The sequence below is a fragment of the Lutra lutra genome, chromosome 1 (genome assembly GCF_902655055.1).
Source record: "Lutra lutra chromosome 1, mLutLut1.2, whole genome shotgun sequence".
NCBI lineage: Eukaryota > Metazoa > Chordata > Mammalia > Carnivora > Mustelidae > Lutra > Lutra lutra.
The window spans coordinates 49,337,228-49,353,522 of NC_062278.1; the positions used below are offsets into that span (position 1 = coordinate 49,337,228).

The 16,295-nt window shown below is 37.8% G+C and overlaps 1 protein-coding gene across 2 annotated transcripts in view; it reads left to right on the plus strand.

Moving 5' to 3' along the window:
* Nucleotides 1–16,295, plus strand: part of LNP1 (leukemia NUP98 fusion partner 1) — a 35,799-nt gene that overhangs the window by 759 nt on the left and 18,745 nt on the right. Inside the window, exons 2-3 of one of the 2 annotated variants that reach the window (XM_047723138.1) lie at nt 543–599; nt 14,714–14,871. The gene's annotated coding sequence lies outside the window, so the exon portion shown is untranslated. The remainder of the gene's footprint in view (nt 1–542; nt 600–14,713; nt 14,872–16,295) is intronic. The other variant, XM_047723131.1, reaches the window with a different exon arrangement.

A 16,295-nucleotide genomic window follows, 5' to 3' on the forward strand; every position in this document is an offset into this window, starting at 1 on the left:
CAGCCCACGTCTCGATCCCTGGAACACCCGCGCCCTCCGCAGTGCTCTGATCCGCCCACCGCCTTGCGAGTTTTGCATTAGCTGTCTTCAGCCTTCTTGCTTCATTCCCAAAACGAAATTTCAATTCATAGCTATCATATATCGAGTAGCTTTGTCAAGTCCTTTCCCCATGCTCTGCACCAGACGTCTTAAAATACAAGAATTTCCCTTGCAAGGAATTGTTCGGATTTCATAGTATTTTCAGTAGGAAAAGACTAGTATTAATAGAGAATGAATCCAGAGTTATGGCTCCGCATATCAAGTATACTGGTCTGCAGCCCCTTATATTAAAAATTTACAAAGGTTCATTTTGCTTTTGGGCGCAACAGGATTTTCAGCATCACAGTAGAACTACATAATGATTGAAAGATAGTTTATTTTAAATAATTTATTAAAAATAGTTTATTTAAAATAAAAAATTATTTATTTAAAATAGAATGATTAAATTAGAATGGCCCAATTCGAAGGTTTCGGTATCGTTGCTTTTCTTCTGCTTCATGTAGGTTCCTATTAGTAAACTGCTTTCAGGTAATAGGGTTCCTCAGCAACAGACTCAAAAGGTGAGCTAAAAATAATAGCAACAGAACTGAGTTGATCAAATAGGGATTGTTGCAGGCAATCGTCTTTTCTTCCTTCCTGATTCCCAGCCCTCAGAGGAAAGTCTTCTGTCCCTTAATGCTATTTCTCCCTTGCTGTTTTAGAATAGAGTTAGGATATTTCTTTACCACAGTTTCCATTTTTCTGCAGCCTCAGGGGATTGTAGAATGCTAGTAAGTACTATTGGTAGGAACTAAGTCATTTGAAGTTTTAAAAAAAACTTATCAGAATAGATAACGTTGTTATGGTTGCAATCCAAAAGTTATAAAGGGTTTACTGTGAAAAGTCACCGTATCCCTAGCTACCCAGTTCCCCTCTCCAAAGGTGATTAGTGTTAGAATTTCTTGAAACACTGTTTAATTAATATTTATCTAAAAGGCTGCTTTTATTGGTTTTGAGATTGGCATCAGTAAATGAATTTGTTCTTGTTACTTTTGTGATTTGTTGAACATAACATTTTCATTCCCTAGCCTATTCATCTCTTTTCTCCCATTTTTTCCATCATTTCCTTATTGATTGTAATGTAGAACTGAGTAAGAATGTCATTAGTTCTATGACCTTGCTGACCTAAGGCATAAATTTCTGAGCTGTGAAATAGTGAAAACATTCCTCTCACACCTATATGTGAAAGATTTAATTAGATAACATTTAATTTCTTTTTAGTATATTGTTACAAAATAGCATACATTCATTGCTTAGTTTTCTGTTTTTCTTAATTTTAAAGGAGAGAAGTAAAATTGTCTCTAAGAAAATTGAAGTTTTGTATATGTGAGCATAAACATTTTGTTTTTCCTGCTAGATTAATGGAATTCAATAGATGTCTTCACCTCTTCTGTGGTCTATCTTGGGAGTCAGTTGAAATGAGGTAGAACATCTAATGGACTGGTATGCAAGAGATCTGAGTTCTTATTCTAGATTTTAATACTAACAAGCCATGTGTGTGACTGTGGGCACCAATGTGACCAGTGGATTAGATGATTTCTAAGTCTCTTCCTACCTATGAAATTGTATGATTCTAGCCCCTCAATTGTCATTGCTACATGAAAGGCTTTCTTATTGGTAGAGTTGGTAGATAGCTGCTTGATTGGTGCTCAAGGCTTCCAGTGAGTCCATAGACATACGAAGCACATACATACACAGTTCGATTCTCTTTCAGTTTTTCCTTAGGTTTCCATTCTCTGTTTTTCTTCACTGCAAAATACTGAGAAGAATTGTTTATGCCTGTTATCTATACTTATCATCCATTTCATCCAAAATCTCTTATAATCTGGTTTCTAATTTTGTTACTAGTCTGAAACTACTTTAAAGGTCACTTAATTCATTGTTTGTTTTTGACTTTTATTTGATTTTACTGAAGCATTTGGTATCATTTGTCTTTCCCTTCTTGAAACATGGTTTTCCCTGGCTTTCAGGAGACTAAATTCTCCTGGTTCTTCTAATCACTGACCAATTTCCAGATAAATGCTGTCCAATAGAACTTTCTGTGATGTTGGAAGTGTTTTTTTAATCTGTGACATCCAATATGATTTGTTATCTGTTGATGTCCAATAGCCATGTGTAGCTATTGAGCACTTGGAGATACAGCTAGTGTGACTAAATATTTTGTTTTCATTTTAATAGACTTAAATAGCTTTGTGTGACTAATGATTACCATATTGGACAGCACAGCTCCAGATTTTCCTCAAGTATAGTAATCTGAAAGAATTTGTTCTTTGTCTGCAATCTCTCCATTAGTAACCAAAGTATGTCTCATTGCTTCAGGTACCATTTCTCTGAAGATCATTAATATCTAAGTATTTCTTAGTATGACGTATCTGTACACCTCCTAGCCCTATAATTTCCTACTATTTTCTGAGCAGAAAATGCCTGGATGCCTTATTTTAAAGAATATAACTCATCATCTTCCCTCCTCAGTCTTTCCCTTTGTAAATCCCCTTTTTCTCACAATGCCACTGTTACCTTACTAGCTACCCATATTTGAAAGCTTACGCTTTTTGGACCTTTCTCTTTTACAACTCTACTTACCTAGCACAAGTGAATGTACCAATATATACATATGTAAACACAAAATCTTCTGTGAAGTCTTACTGATTCACTTGTAATATATATTTTTTTCCTTTTCATGCCCCCTGCCACCTCCCAGTTCAAATACATGAAAACACTTAGAAGTGTGTCTGGCATATAATAGATGCTGAATAAATAGTTGTTTCTTCTCTTTTTTTCTTTTCTCTATTTTCTTTATCTTTACTGAACGCTGTATCAGCTTCCCAGCTTCCAGTACCTTTCTTCTATGTGTCATTCTGCACTTAGATACTAGATTACTCTTCCCAATGCAAAATCCCAGTTTCATTCTTGAGCTCAAAAACTTTTAGACCCTCTCCACTTCCTATGAGGTTAAATGTCTGGCCATCTCCTCCTCCTATACACTTCTTCTATTTCCTTGGTCCACATTCATAGCACTTAGCAGTGTTTAAAATTATTTAGGGGACCCGTCACAGGATATAAACTCTATGCAGACAGAAACTTAGCTTGTCTTATACTCCCAGAGCCCAGAAGATAGTCCTTGTAATAGTTAATTTCATGTGTTGACTAGGCCACATGTGCCCAGATATTTGGTCAAAAATTGTTCTGGGTGTGTCTGTGAGGCTGTTTTTTCGATGAGATTAACATTTGAATCAATAGACTGAGTAAAGCCCAAATCAGTTGAAGGCTTGAAAAGAATAAAAAGGCCCACTTTTCCTCAGTAAGAGCGATGTTCCACAGCTTGACTACCTTGAGCTGGATCATTGGTTTTTTTCATGCCTTTGGAATTGTACTACAGCTTTGGCTTTTGGGTCTTACTTGAGCTTGCCAGCTTTCAGACTGGAATTTGCACCATCAGCTCTCTCAGTTCTCTCTCAACTGCAGATCTTGGGACTTCTCAACCTCCATAATTCCATTAGTCCATTCCTTTATAGTAAATCTTATAAATATGTATGTCTAGTAGTTTCTGGTTTTGCTTCTCTGGAGCATGCTAAGTAATACAGATTTTAGTACTAGGAGTGGAGTGCTGCTATTAGAAGATACCTAAAAATGTGGAAGTGGCTTTGGGCTTGTGATAGGTAGAGGCTGAAGGAGTTTTGAGTTGTGTGCTAGTAAAAGCTGAGATTTCCATGAAGGAACTGTTGGTAGACATAAGGACATTAAAGGCAATTCTGTTGAGGGCTCAGAAAGAAAAAATGAGAGGTGGAGACAAAGCTTTCATTTTCTTACATAAATATATAATCATGAACAGAATGTTGGTAAAAATATGGATATTAAAGCCTATTTCAGTGAAGTCTCAGAGGAAATGAGGAAAGGGCTATTGGAAACTGGAGGAAAGTGATTTTTCTTATAAAGTGCCAAAGAACTTGGCTGCATTTTGTCCTAGTATCTTGTAGAAGATAGAAATTATGAGTGACGAAATTGGATATTTAAGAGATTTCTAAGCAAAGTATTGAAAGTTCTTCCCATTGCTTATAGTAGAATGGAAGAGGAGGCAGATGAGTTAAAGATGGAACCATTAGGTGAAAAGGAATGAAAACTTGGAGATTGGAAAATTCTTAGTCTGTCCATATTGCAAAAAACAAGAAAGCTTGTTCTCAAGAGAACACTAATGGTATAGCTGAACAACGATTTGATAGATCTTGATGGAACTCATGGGCTTCATCAGCCACCTCAGCAGAGGCCAGAAATAGAGAAAGGATGATACCAGAAGAAGAAACACTGCCAGCTGGGACTAAAGAGAACAACAACAAAAATCTAATGGCACTGACTGTATTAAATTTTGAACTTGTTTGGGACCCTTTACCCCTTCTTTCATATTTTTCCCTTTTGGAATGGAAACGTCTATAATTAAGTCTGTCACATCGTTGTATTTTAGAAGCAAATAACATGTTTGATTTCATAGGTTCACAGCTGCACAGGAATTTTGCTTCAAGATAAATCATATCTCAAGTCTCACCCATACTTGATTTGTATGATATTGAAATGAGACTTTGGACTTTAGATTTTAGAGTAGGTGCTGGAATGAGTTAAGACTTTGGGGGCTGCTGGGATGAAATGAACTTGTTTTACATGTAAGGGCATGAGTTTGAGGGAGACTGGGGTGTCACTCACTGTACCAAGTCTGTATTAACTTCTTAGGGCTGCTATAGCCAAATACCACAGACTGTGTGGCTTGAACAATGAAAATTTATTTCTCACAGTTCTGGAGGCTGGGAAGTCCAAGATCAAAGTTCTAGTCAATGTGGTTTCTAGTGAGAGCTCTATTTCTGGCTTGCAGATGGCTGCCTTCTCCTTGTGTCCTCACATGATTTCTCTGTCTTTGTGTCTCTGTCTCTGTCTATCTCTCTTTTTGTGGTAACTAGGGGAGAGAGAGAGAGCTTATGCACACAAGCTCTTTAGTGCTTCTTCTTAGAAAGGCACTAATCCCGTGGGACCAGGGTCCCACCCTCATGATCTAATTTAACCCTAATTACCTCCCAAAGGCTCTATCTCCAGACACCATCACATTAGGAGCTAGGAATTCAACCTAAGAATTTGGTGTTTGTGGGGGAGACACAAACATTCAGTCCAAAGCATATAGTAAGCATGCAATAGATATTGTTTTTAAGTAATTGATATTGAAGGGTATCAAAGATGGAAAAAATGACATGTAGGATGAGATAGAAAAAGGTTCCTCATTTACTTTAAGCAAAACTGAGTGTCTACTATATTATGAGCTTTCCTTTAAACTCCCCAAATACTTTGCTGGAACTTTCTTAAAACATAGCCCTTTTTACCTTGGTTTACAGAATTATACTTGTCCTGCCTCATCTGTTAGACCATAAGCATCCCAAATCAGAAGCTATGTCCCATACTTATCCTTTTACCTTTTATGGTGCCTAACATAGTGTCTCTAGTAAAGCTATATGTGAGAGCAAAGGGCTATGTTTTTTCTTTCTTCATTGGGCCTATACAACAGTATAAATATTTTCCTCACAATTCCCACATTGCCATAATTATTTCTTATCATGTGGCACCCATACTCAGTTCTGAGTCCTTGAGCAGTGAGAATCATGTTCTAGTAGTCTTTGTGCTCCCGTATCTATTGCAAGGCTGGGCACACGATAATTGTTTGTTAACTTATTTATCCATGCAGCATAATACCTGAAATGTGGTCAGTGCTGAGTAAAGAGTTGATGAAGTGTTTATTGACCAATTCCCTGACTGCTGCTTCATTTCCATTCCTGTTGCCAATATTGAACGATCCGGTGCCACCATTGCTGTCCAACACCTACATCAGCTAAGAAACCAACTCGAGTGCTGCCACTGCTGCCACCGCCAGGAATAGTTTGCTTCCATTACCACTATCATCCTATCTACTGGTTTCCAGTCCCAAGCATGCTGTAGTCAGTTACCCCCTGCATCACTGCAGCTTCTTCCATTGGGATCTGATTGGTTTGTCCTTCATACCCCACTTATGATATATAGTCTGTGCTTCCTCTGAGGCCTCATGCTGTTAATTTTCCCCCAGTTTTTCTCCTGATGGTTTTTGCCTTGTGCAACTTCCATCAAAGCATTAGTTGAGTGGGTGGCGCTTTTTTGTTTCTCAGGGGAAATGTCACTTGATGATTCAATCAAGTGGCTGTTCTTTTTGCTGTCAGAAGGAGCCTCTGCATTTATCTTCAGGGAACAATCTACAGTCAGCCTAGCTCCTTCTCCTTAGCTGTGACTGATGGCACATATGTATACTTTAGGCACTCACTTTCCACCTTTCTGCCCACTCACAGATTTGTAAGATCTATCTCATCAATCCTTATCAACTTAGCTCATTACCACCCATAAGAGTTTGTGTCATTTGCAAATGTAGAAATGTTGCCTTGCTTATACTTCTAAAGATATTACATATAGATTATGGGCATTGTGCCCCGCACAAGAATGCTGGAGCAAGTGGGGGCAGAGATCCAACCTGTACTTTACTCCTCACAGTCTGGTATCAGGCTATGTCTGCCTAGAGAAAGGTATTCCATCATCTGAATTGCATGAAGATACTGGTCCATCACTAAATGATGAGCCTGTAGTGGAGTAGCCACCAATAAAGGGTGCCAGTGACTAATTCATTCCTATTGGACTAGGAGTGTTTGTTATGCAGACTTGATCTTAGCATTGATCTAGCACTGAACCTGAAGTCCTCTAGGCTATTCTCCCCTATCTTTACCTTTTGTTGTTTTTCCAAATCAGTGAAAACTAGCCTCAAATCCAACAATGAGGAGGAGACTTAATTTTTAAAAAAATTTTTTTATTTTTCAGCGTAACAGTATTCATTATTTTTGCACCACACCCAGTGCTCCATGCAATCCATGCCCTCTCTAATACCCACCATCTGGATCCCCCAACCTCCCACTCCCCGCCCCTTCAAAACCCTCAGATTGTTTTTCAGAGTCCATAGTCTCTCATGGTTCACCTCCCCTTCCAATTTCCCTCAACTCCCTTCTCCTCCCTTGTCCTCCATGCTATTTGTTATGCTCCACAAATAAGTGAAACCATATGATAATTGACTCTCTCTGCTTGACTTATTTCACTCAGCATAATCTCCTCCAGTCCTGTCCTTGTTGCTACAAAAGTTGGGTATTCATCCTTTCTGATGGAGGCATAATACTCCATAGTGTATAGGGACCACATCTTCCTTATCCATTCGTCCGTTGAAGGGCATCTTGGTTTTTTCCACAGTTTGGCGACCATGGCCATTGCTGCTATAAACATTGGGGGTACAGATGGCCCTTCTTTTCACTACATCTGTATCTTTGGGGTAAATACCCAGTAGTGCAATTTCAGGGTCCTAGGGAAGCTCTATTTTTAATTTCTTGAGGAATCTCCACACTGTTCTCCAAAGTGACTGCACCAACTTGCATTCCCACCAACAGTGTAAGACGGTTCCCCTTGTTAAATTATGAAAAAAAGTAAAACCATAAAAAATAGTTTCTGTGCCTAGGTTCCTGTTATTTATTGCTGCTTAACAAACTATCTCAATGGCAGTGGCTTAAAGCAACTTAGTGGCTTAAAACAGCTATTTTATTACATCTTAAAGTTTTATTGCTCAGGAATTTGCCCAGGCTTGATTGACTCCTGTCTTGGTGTCAATAGTTTATTCTTCTGACAAATGGACTGGTCTGGGGAGTTCAAGACAGCTTCACTCAGGGTCTCACACCTTGGTGCAAAGAGCTTGAGGACTAGACTAATTTGAGACTGTATAGGGGGACAATTTCTTGCGGCCTTTCCAGCATGGCAATCAGGGCAGTCAGACTCATGTGACAGCTAAGGGTTCCTAGAATGTCCCAGGAGCCCTAAGCAGAAGCTGCATAACCTTCTAAAACATCGCTCTGCCACCTTCTATGGTCCAGGTATGTTACTAAGGCCAGCACAGATTCATGGGGAGGCGAATTAGACTCCAACTCTCAATGGGAGAAGTAGCAAAAAAGTTGCAATTCTTTTTAATCTACCACCATCTTCCACTAAGATTTAACCAGTGTCACAGTCTTGCCCTATTTGCCTGTGACACAGTTAGAAAAACATTTTTATTATAGAACTTTGATAAAGATAATCTGGAAATCTGAATAAATAATCATACCAATAGTGAAACGTTAGTACTTTTCTCTTTGAAGCCAAGAACCAGTCAGGGATTCTGGGTTCTGTTATATAGTACTGAAGGTGTTAGCCAAAATAATTAGACAAAAAGGAAATAAAGGAAGATTGGAAAGAAGTAACTTTTCATTATTTATAGATAATATGGTTGTCTCCATAGAAAATTTTAAAAAAGCATAATATACTAGAACTAATAATTTAGCAATGTTGCTGGATAAAAGATTAATGCTATTCTCAAATTGGTCCCTTATGTTTTCCAAAGTATTGGCTATTTTGTGGTTCTCCTGTTCTCAGGTCTGGCAGTTGCTTTGTTGTTTTCTTTTCCTCCTTCATGAACAACTATCCCAGGTCTTAGCTGTTGGAAGTTTGTCCCCACACTGTCTACTTGGGAATGAAGTATACCTTGTCACCAGTATTTGCTGTAGAGTTGTCCATGGATATTTTCCTCTACGATTGCTCTATTGGTTTTTATGTGGGGATTCAGAGAGGTTGAAAATCTATGCTATCCTCATTATTATCTTCCCAGAATACCTCTAGGTCAACAGCACTTTAATCTTGTAGCTACTTATTTAGAGAAGTTTCTTTTTCTTGCTACCAGACATTTTTCTTTTTACCTCTATTATGAAATAATTATAGTTTCACGGGAAGTTGCAAGTAAATGCACATGGGGATCTCATACCTTTCACACCACTTTTCACATATTGACAATTATAGGACAATATTAAAACCAGGAAATTGAAATTGATACAATCCACAGAATTTATTTAGCTTTCATCAGCTATGCACACACTTGTTGTATGTGGGAGTTACAGTTCTGCACAGTTTTAACATGTGTCATGTAACTACCACTGCAATAAAAATGTAGAACTATTCCATCATCCCAACTCCCTCATGCTGAACTTTTATAGCCAAAAGCCCCGGCTTCCAATCCTTAACCCTTGGCAATCACTAATCTGTTCTTCACCTCTGTGACTGTGTTATTTCACATATGCTATATAAATAAAATTATATAGTATGTATTATTTTGAGACTAAACTTTTTCACTCAGCATAATTCTCTTAAAAGCAATCTAAATTGTTGTTTGCATCAAATCTGCACATTCATATGTAGGTTTTTGCATGAACAAAGTTTTAATTTCTCTAAGATAAATACCCAAGAGTGCCATTGCTGGATCATATAGTAGTTGCATTTTTAGTTTTAAAATAAACTGGTAAACCATTTTCCAAAGTGGCTGTACCATTTTTAAGTCCCATCAGCACCATAATAAGAAGGATTTAACTTCTCTGCTTCTTCTCCAACATTTGGTGTTGACACTATTTTAAAATTTTTTTATCCATTCTGATAGGTATTTATAGTGATATCTGATTTTGGTTTTAATTTTCATTGACCTGAGGGGTAATGATGTTGACACCTTTCCATGTGCTTATTTGATGTCTGTTTTTTTCAATGTAATGTCTTAAATGTCTTTTGCTCGTTTCTTAATTCAGTTCTTTCTTCTTTTAGTGTCAAATTTTGAAAGCTATTTATATGTTCTAGAAACTAGTTGGATATGTTGGCAAACGCAAATATTTTCTCCTAGTCTTCACCTTGTCTTTTCATTTTCTTCACAGGGTCATTTAAAGGGCAAAAGATTTTAAAATGATGAGATCTAGTTAATCCATTTTTCCCTTTGTGAATTGCACATCTAGTATGAAATCTAAGAACTCTTTGCTCTGTTTCTTTAAAAAAATTTTTTTAAAGATTTTATTTTTAAATAATCTCACTTCTATACCCAGTATGGGGCTTGAACTCACAACCCTGGGATCAAGAATCACAGTCTCCACCAAATGAGCCAGCTAGGCACCCCTTTGCCTAGTTCTTGATCTCAAACATTTTCTCCATTTTTTTTTCCTAAAAGTTTTATAGCTTCATAATTTATGTTTGAGTTTGTGATCCACTGTGAGTTAATTTTTGGTATTGGGTATGAGACATAGGTCAAGATTCATTTTTTTTTTACTTTTTTTTTTTTTTAAACATGGTGAACACAGATGCACACGCCCTGCTGGATGGCTGCTGAAAGATTCATTTTTTGAAACTGTGAATGTCTAATTGTTCCAGCACCATTTGTTAAATAGGTTTTTCCTTACTCAACTTTCCTTACTCGAATTGCTTTTGCACTTTTTAAAATTTAGTTTAGATATCTGTGTCTGTATCTTTTCCTGGATTCTCTATTCTGATCCATTGCTCTATGTGTATTTCTACCAACACAATACCGTCTCTATTATTGTAGCTCTACAGTAAGCCTTAACATTGTAGAGCATGGTTCTCCCAATTTACTCCTCATTTTCAGAATTGTTTTAACTATTTCATGTCTTTTGAATTTCTATCAATTTTAGAATAAGCTTTTCCATGTCTGCAAACACCTGGATAGGAATTTGTATTAAACCTAGAGTTCAGTATGGGGAGAACTGACATCTTTGCTTCATGACTTATTCATGAATAAGCCTTTCCGTTTCTTTAGTCTTCTTTGATTTCTTTCATCAGCTTTTTCTCATTTTCAGAATACAGATTCTGTACATGTTTTCTTAGATTTGTATCTAAATATTTCACTTTCTTTAGGGGGCAATTATAAATGGTATTGTGATTTAAATTTTAATTTCCACATATTCATTTTTAGTATGTAGAAATGCAATTAAGTTTTCTTTGTATTGAACCTGTATCTTGGGACGTTAGTGAAACTCACTTATAGGTTCTCAGAGTGGTTTTGTAAATCCCTTGCGGTTTTATCTAGATACAATCATCTGCAAATAGAGACAATTTTATTTCTTTCTTTAAATATGTATGCCTTCCCTCACCCCCCTCCCATTTTCTTCCCTTATTGCACTGGCTAGAACTTCTAGTACTGTGTTGAATCAGAGTGGTAAGAGTGGGCATTCTTGCCTTTTTCCTGATCTCATGGGGAAAACTTTCTGCCTTTCACCATTAGGTATGACGTACAGGAGTCATTTTAAAATAACATCTTTTCATGATTACAAAAGTGCTACATGATCACTTACAGAATGTAGAGAAAAGGAGCGCCTGGGTGGCTCAGTGGGTTAACCTCTGCCTTTGGTTCAGGTCATGGTCTCTGGGTCCTGGGATCGAGCCCTGCATTTGGTTCTCTGCTCAGCAGGGAGCTATTTCCCCCTCTCTCTCTGTCTGCCTCTCTACTTGTGATCTCTTTCTGTGAAATAAATAAATAAAATCTTTAAAAAAAAGAGAGAGAATGTAGAGAAAAATAGAAAGAACAAAAAAAATTATCTGAAATCCCATGATTCATAGTTGATATTTGAGATCATACTAGTATAAACTATCTATTAGGGTTCTCCAGAGAAATAAAACCAATAGGGTGTGTGTGTGTGTGTGTGTGTGTGTTTGTGTTGGTGTGTGTCATGTAGAAAGAGAGAGGGGGAGATTTATTAAGGAATTGATTCACATGATTATGGAGGCTGATAAGTCCAAAATCTACAGGGTGAGTCAGGAAGCTGGAGACCCAGGGGAAGCAATATTGCACTTGAAGTCCAAAGGCAGTCTGTTAGTAGAATTCTCTTGCTTGGGGTAGGTCAATCTTATTTTCTATTCAAACTATTTAGTTAAATGAGGCCCACCCACATTATAGAGGGCAATCTGCTTTACTCAAAATCCACCAGTTGAAATATAAATCTCATCCAGAAATCTTGCCATTTGTGACAACATGGGTAGACCTAGAGGGTATTATGCTGAGTGAAATAAGTCAGATTGAGAAAGACAAATACCACGTGATTTCACTTATATGTGGAATCTACCAAATAAATGAATGAGCAAACAAAAAGCAGAATCAGACTTACAGGAAAAGATGCCAAACTGATGGTTGCCAAAGGGATAAGCCAAATGGATGAGGGGGAGTGGGAGATACAGCCTTCCAATTATGAAATGAACAAGTCATGGGAATAAGAAGTATAATACAGGGAATACAGTCAATGATATTGTAAGAACATCATACGGTGACAGATGGTAGCTACACCTGTAGTGAGCATAGCATAACATATAGAGATGTTAAATCACTATGTTGTACACCTGAAACTAATATACCATTATGGGTCAACTATACTCAAATGAAAAAATTTTTAAAAATTTGATTTGCCACAAATAAATAAATAAATAACAATTTATACTTAAAAAAATTGTAAATCTCATTCACAAATGCTCTCATGGAAATCCAGAATAATGTTTGACTAAATAGCAAGGCACCATGGCCCAGTCAAGTTGACAAATAAAATTAACTATCACAGTGTATTATATTTTGATTTTGTCACCAAAGATTTTATTTTGAGAAGTTCCCTGTGTCATTAAATCCCTTGATTTTTTTTAAGATTGCATAGAATTCTGTTGTATGAAGATACCATAATTTATTAGCATGGTCTCCAATTATGCTTTTAAGATGTTTCCACATTTCTGCTATTTTATTTTATTAAAATATTTTATTTAATAATTTATTTGGGAAAGAGTGTGTGTACGTGGGGAGGAGGGGCAGAGAGAGAGGGAGAGGGACAAGCAGATTCCAGACTCTGTGCTGAGCATAGAGCAGATGGGGGCCTTGATCCCACAATCTGAAGATCATGACCTGAGTCAAAACCAAGAGTGGAACACCTAACTGAGCCACCCAGGCACCCCACATTTTTGCTATTTTTAATAATGTTATGATGAACAAATTTCCTCTGCATACCTCTGATTATATACTTACAATTCTAAGAAGAGAAATTTCTGGGCCAAGGAACATGAATATTTAAAACAAATCTTCTTAATACATCTTGCTGTATTTCTTTCCAGAAAGACCACATTTATACTAAGAGTGTATGGCATTTGATCCTCAGAACAGATCGTTCTGGAGCTTTGTTAAAGTTTTTATTTATAACAGTGTGAAAATTACCCATTGTTTATTTTTATTTTTTTAAGGATTTATTTCTTTGAGAGAGAGAAGGGGAGGAAAGAGGTGAGGGACAGAGGGAGAGGGAGAGAAAGAATCTTAAGCAGACTTCCTGCTGAGTGCTGAGCTGCACCTGGGTGGGGGACAAGTGAGGTGCAGGGGTGGTTAATCTCACAACCCTGAGATCATGAGCTGAGCCGAAATCAAGAGTGTGATGCCCATCCAACTAAGCCACCTGGGCACCCCTGCTCATTGTCTATTGACTCAAACTTAAATCTTTCCAATTTCTTTTTCTAAATGTCATAAGTATTTTGTCACAGTTTCCTTTAAATGTTTGGTGATCCACTCTGTTATAGTACATGGCAAAATTTTTCCCCTCTTAGAAGTGAGACTCACAGGATTCTTAAATTCTCTCAATTCTTTTCTGGGGCACTTCTATGGGGAGGTTTGTAGACTCGGACTAAAAAAAAGTGCTGAGACATTACCCTTAGATTCTATGAAATTGTAGTTAGTAACTGGGAGGAAGCCTTTTCTGAAGTATAAAACATTGATGAGCTAAACTGGTAGTTTTTTTTTTTTTTTCCCCAGAGTGGTAAATTTTAACAAATAGTGTGTTCAATCTGTTTTAGAATAATAGCTGCCCAGGGATCAAGGAGACCTTGAGAGGCCATATAAGGCATAACACTGCTGGAGGCAAAGCTGCATAGATTCCATCTCTGACAGATGAGAATCAATACTGTGCTTCAAGGTCTCTTGTGGAAGAGATGATATCTTGTCTTAAAAAACCTATTCCAACATCTGACGACTTTGACTGTTGTCAAGCCTACCATTAGCCCAAATCCTGCAGAACTTGATGATGCTTACTGCCAAAGTAACTAGATATTATATAACCAATAGGCAAACCTCTGAAAACACAACCCCCCCCCCGATATTTTTTACATCAACAGTGCTTTCATAATAGAAATGGTATAGCTTTTTAGAATAAGAAGTGATGATGAGGTATGCTCAAGTAATACATACTTTCAGACACTTAGTTAAACACCAAGCAACAGAGTGGCAAACTTCACAGTGTAACTTGGTAACAGTCACGGAAATGGATGACTGGGCTTTAACTTATTACCTGTAAAAGAACATTCTGACAATCAGGATATTAAATTAACAGCTCACAGTTTCAAGTATTCAAGCACTGCTTTTTGGCAGGTAAAAACTGTGTAAAAACCACTGATGTATTTTGGCTGTATATAAATATATAAAGATGCCCCAGCTTAGTTTTTCTGTACATAGCATTTCTTTTCTGGAATGAGAGTGGCTTAGGCAAACTTGAAAATAGTGTGGGAAAAATTCTTCCCTTTAACTAGCAAGAAAAAAAAATGAATGAAAAAAATAAATTACTGTAACAATAGGGGCTATGGAGGATGAACTAAGTAAAAGGAATGCATTGAAATAACTAATGGGAGTTAAATAAATGAAAGAGACAATGAAATAAAGAGAAAATCATTTTCCCTCCAGGATTACAGTCTCCTGAAGCAGGGACTGTGAAAGAGGACATTGAAAAGCCACCTCATTTATACACAGCCGAAGGATTATTTTCACCGATTACCTGAGCGTCCGTGACGTCTGCTTTATGAGAACATGAGCGCTACAAGCTTCCTACCCTCTAAGAGAAGGTAATTCCTTTCACGTTGAGCATGGTAAGAAAATACACAGGCAAGCTCTTTAGAAAACTACAGCTGTCTCAAGCCACTTGACAATTTTGACACCATGGGCTTGGCAAGGTAGAGCATTGCAGCAGGGTCAAAAGGGCAACTCCCTTTGGTCCTCTGCCCCTGGCAGCATCTGTTCAGGGCAGGTGTCCAGGTCAGGGCAGGCTCATGGTGACTGGGGTGGGGCGGATTGGCTTCCTCTTGTGCGAGGGCTCCGGAAACAGGCCTAGAAGAGCAGTTCTCCAGCCCCGAAAAATCTGGCAACTACTGCTGTTGCCTTGCTGCTCCAGGTTTCTTATAAGAAACTGAGTCCAGGCAAATTGGGGAGCCATCTTTTCTCATACATTTAAGGAAATGGGCTTAACTAGGAGAAAAATGGAGGTGGATTTATTTTATATACTGTAGACCAAATTATTTTTCTTTTGGGGGTAACTTCATATCTTGTTGCTTTGGGAGAATTTTGGCCCAGGTTTGAAGAGTTCCTTTTCCTTCTTGTCTTGGGGGTCCCAAAGACCAGACCTAGGTTCAGTGACATATAGGACTCACAGGGCTCAGTATGTAGTTATACTGATAGCTAACGTTTATTACATTGAAAGGACACAAAGAAAAGTCAGCAAAGTGAAGACTGGTCCTTTCCCATGGAGTCACATAGAACATGCTTAATTCTTCCAGTGATGAGAAGTGTTATTTACCAGGGAAACTTACTGGGGACTCAGAGCTCAAGGCTTTTACTGGAATCTGGTCATGCAGACACATACTGCCTAGCCTATACAAAAAATTCCAGACTTCCAGAAAAAAATGTAGTTGTTCAGAATAAACCATTGGTTGTATAAGCAGTTTAAGCCATTCATCAATTAGGGTAAGTTTTATATTACTGTAGAACTGCTTACCAGTCAAGATCCCATCTGCCAGCCAAGGATCAAGCAAGGCTTTTCTAAGGATGTGTAGTCTCAGGCTACTTTGTTAACTCCTTCCTACAAAGTCCACCCCATTTGGCCAATGCTTTTTTAGAGCAAAATTATTGTCAACAGGACCCCCTGTGGCAGGGAGAAAGCATCTTGCTAGTATGCCCTCCAGGGTCCTGGATTTAGCCAATTAAAACAAATCCCATCGACAATAAAGGTCAATCTTAGAAAGCCTGGTGGTTTCTCCTAAAGTTTTTGCCTTCACCTTTTTACCTGGCTTGAACTATCCATTCAAACACAGTAGGACTCTGCCTGGTAAGTTGAAGCTGAGCTGCATGCCTTCCAGGACTGAGGCGATCCATGAACGTTAAGAAGGTACATATTCAAGAAGAGTAATCCCAGAGAGTACCCTTGGAAACAAAAAATTTGCAACTGGCAGGTCACCCAATGAAGACATACATTAGTAGGGATTAGAGGTAAAGA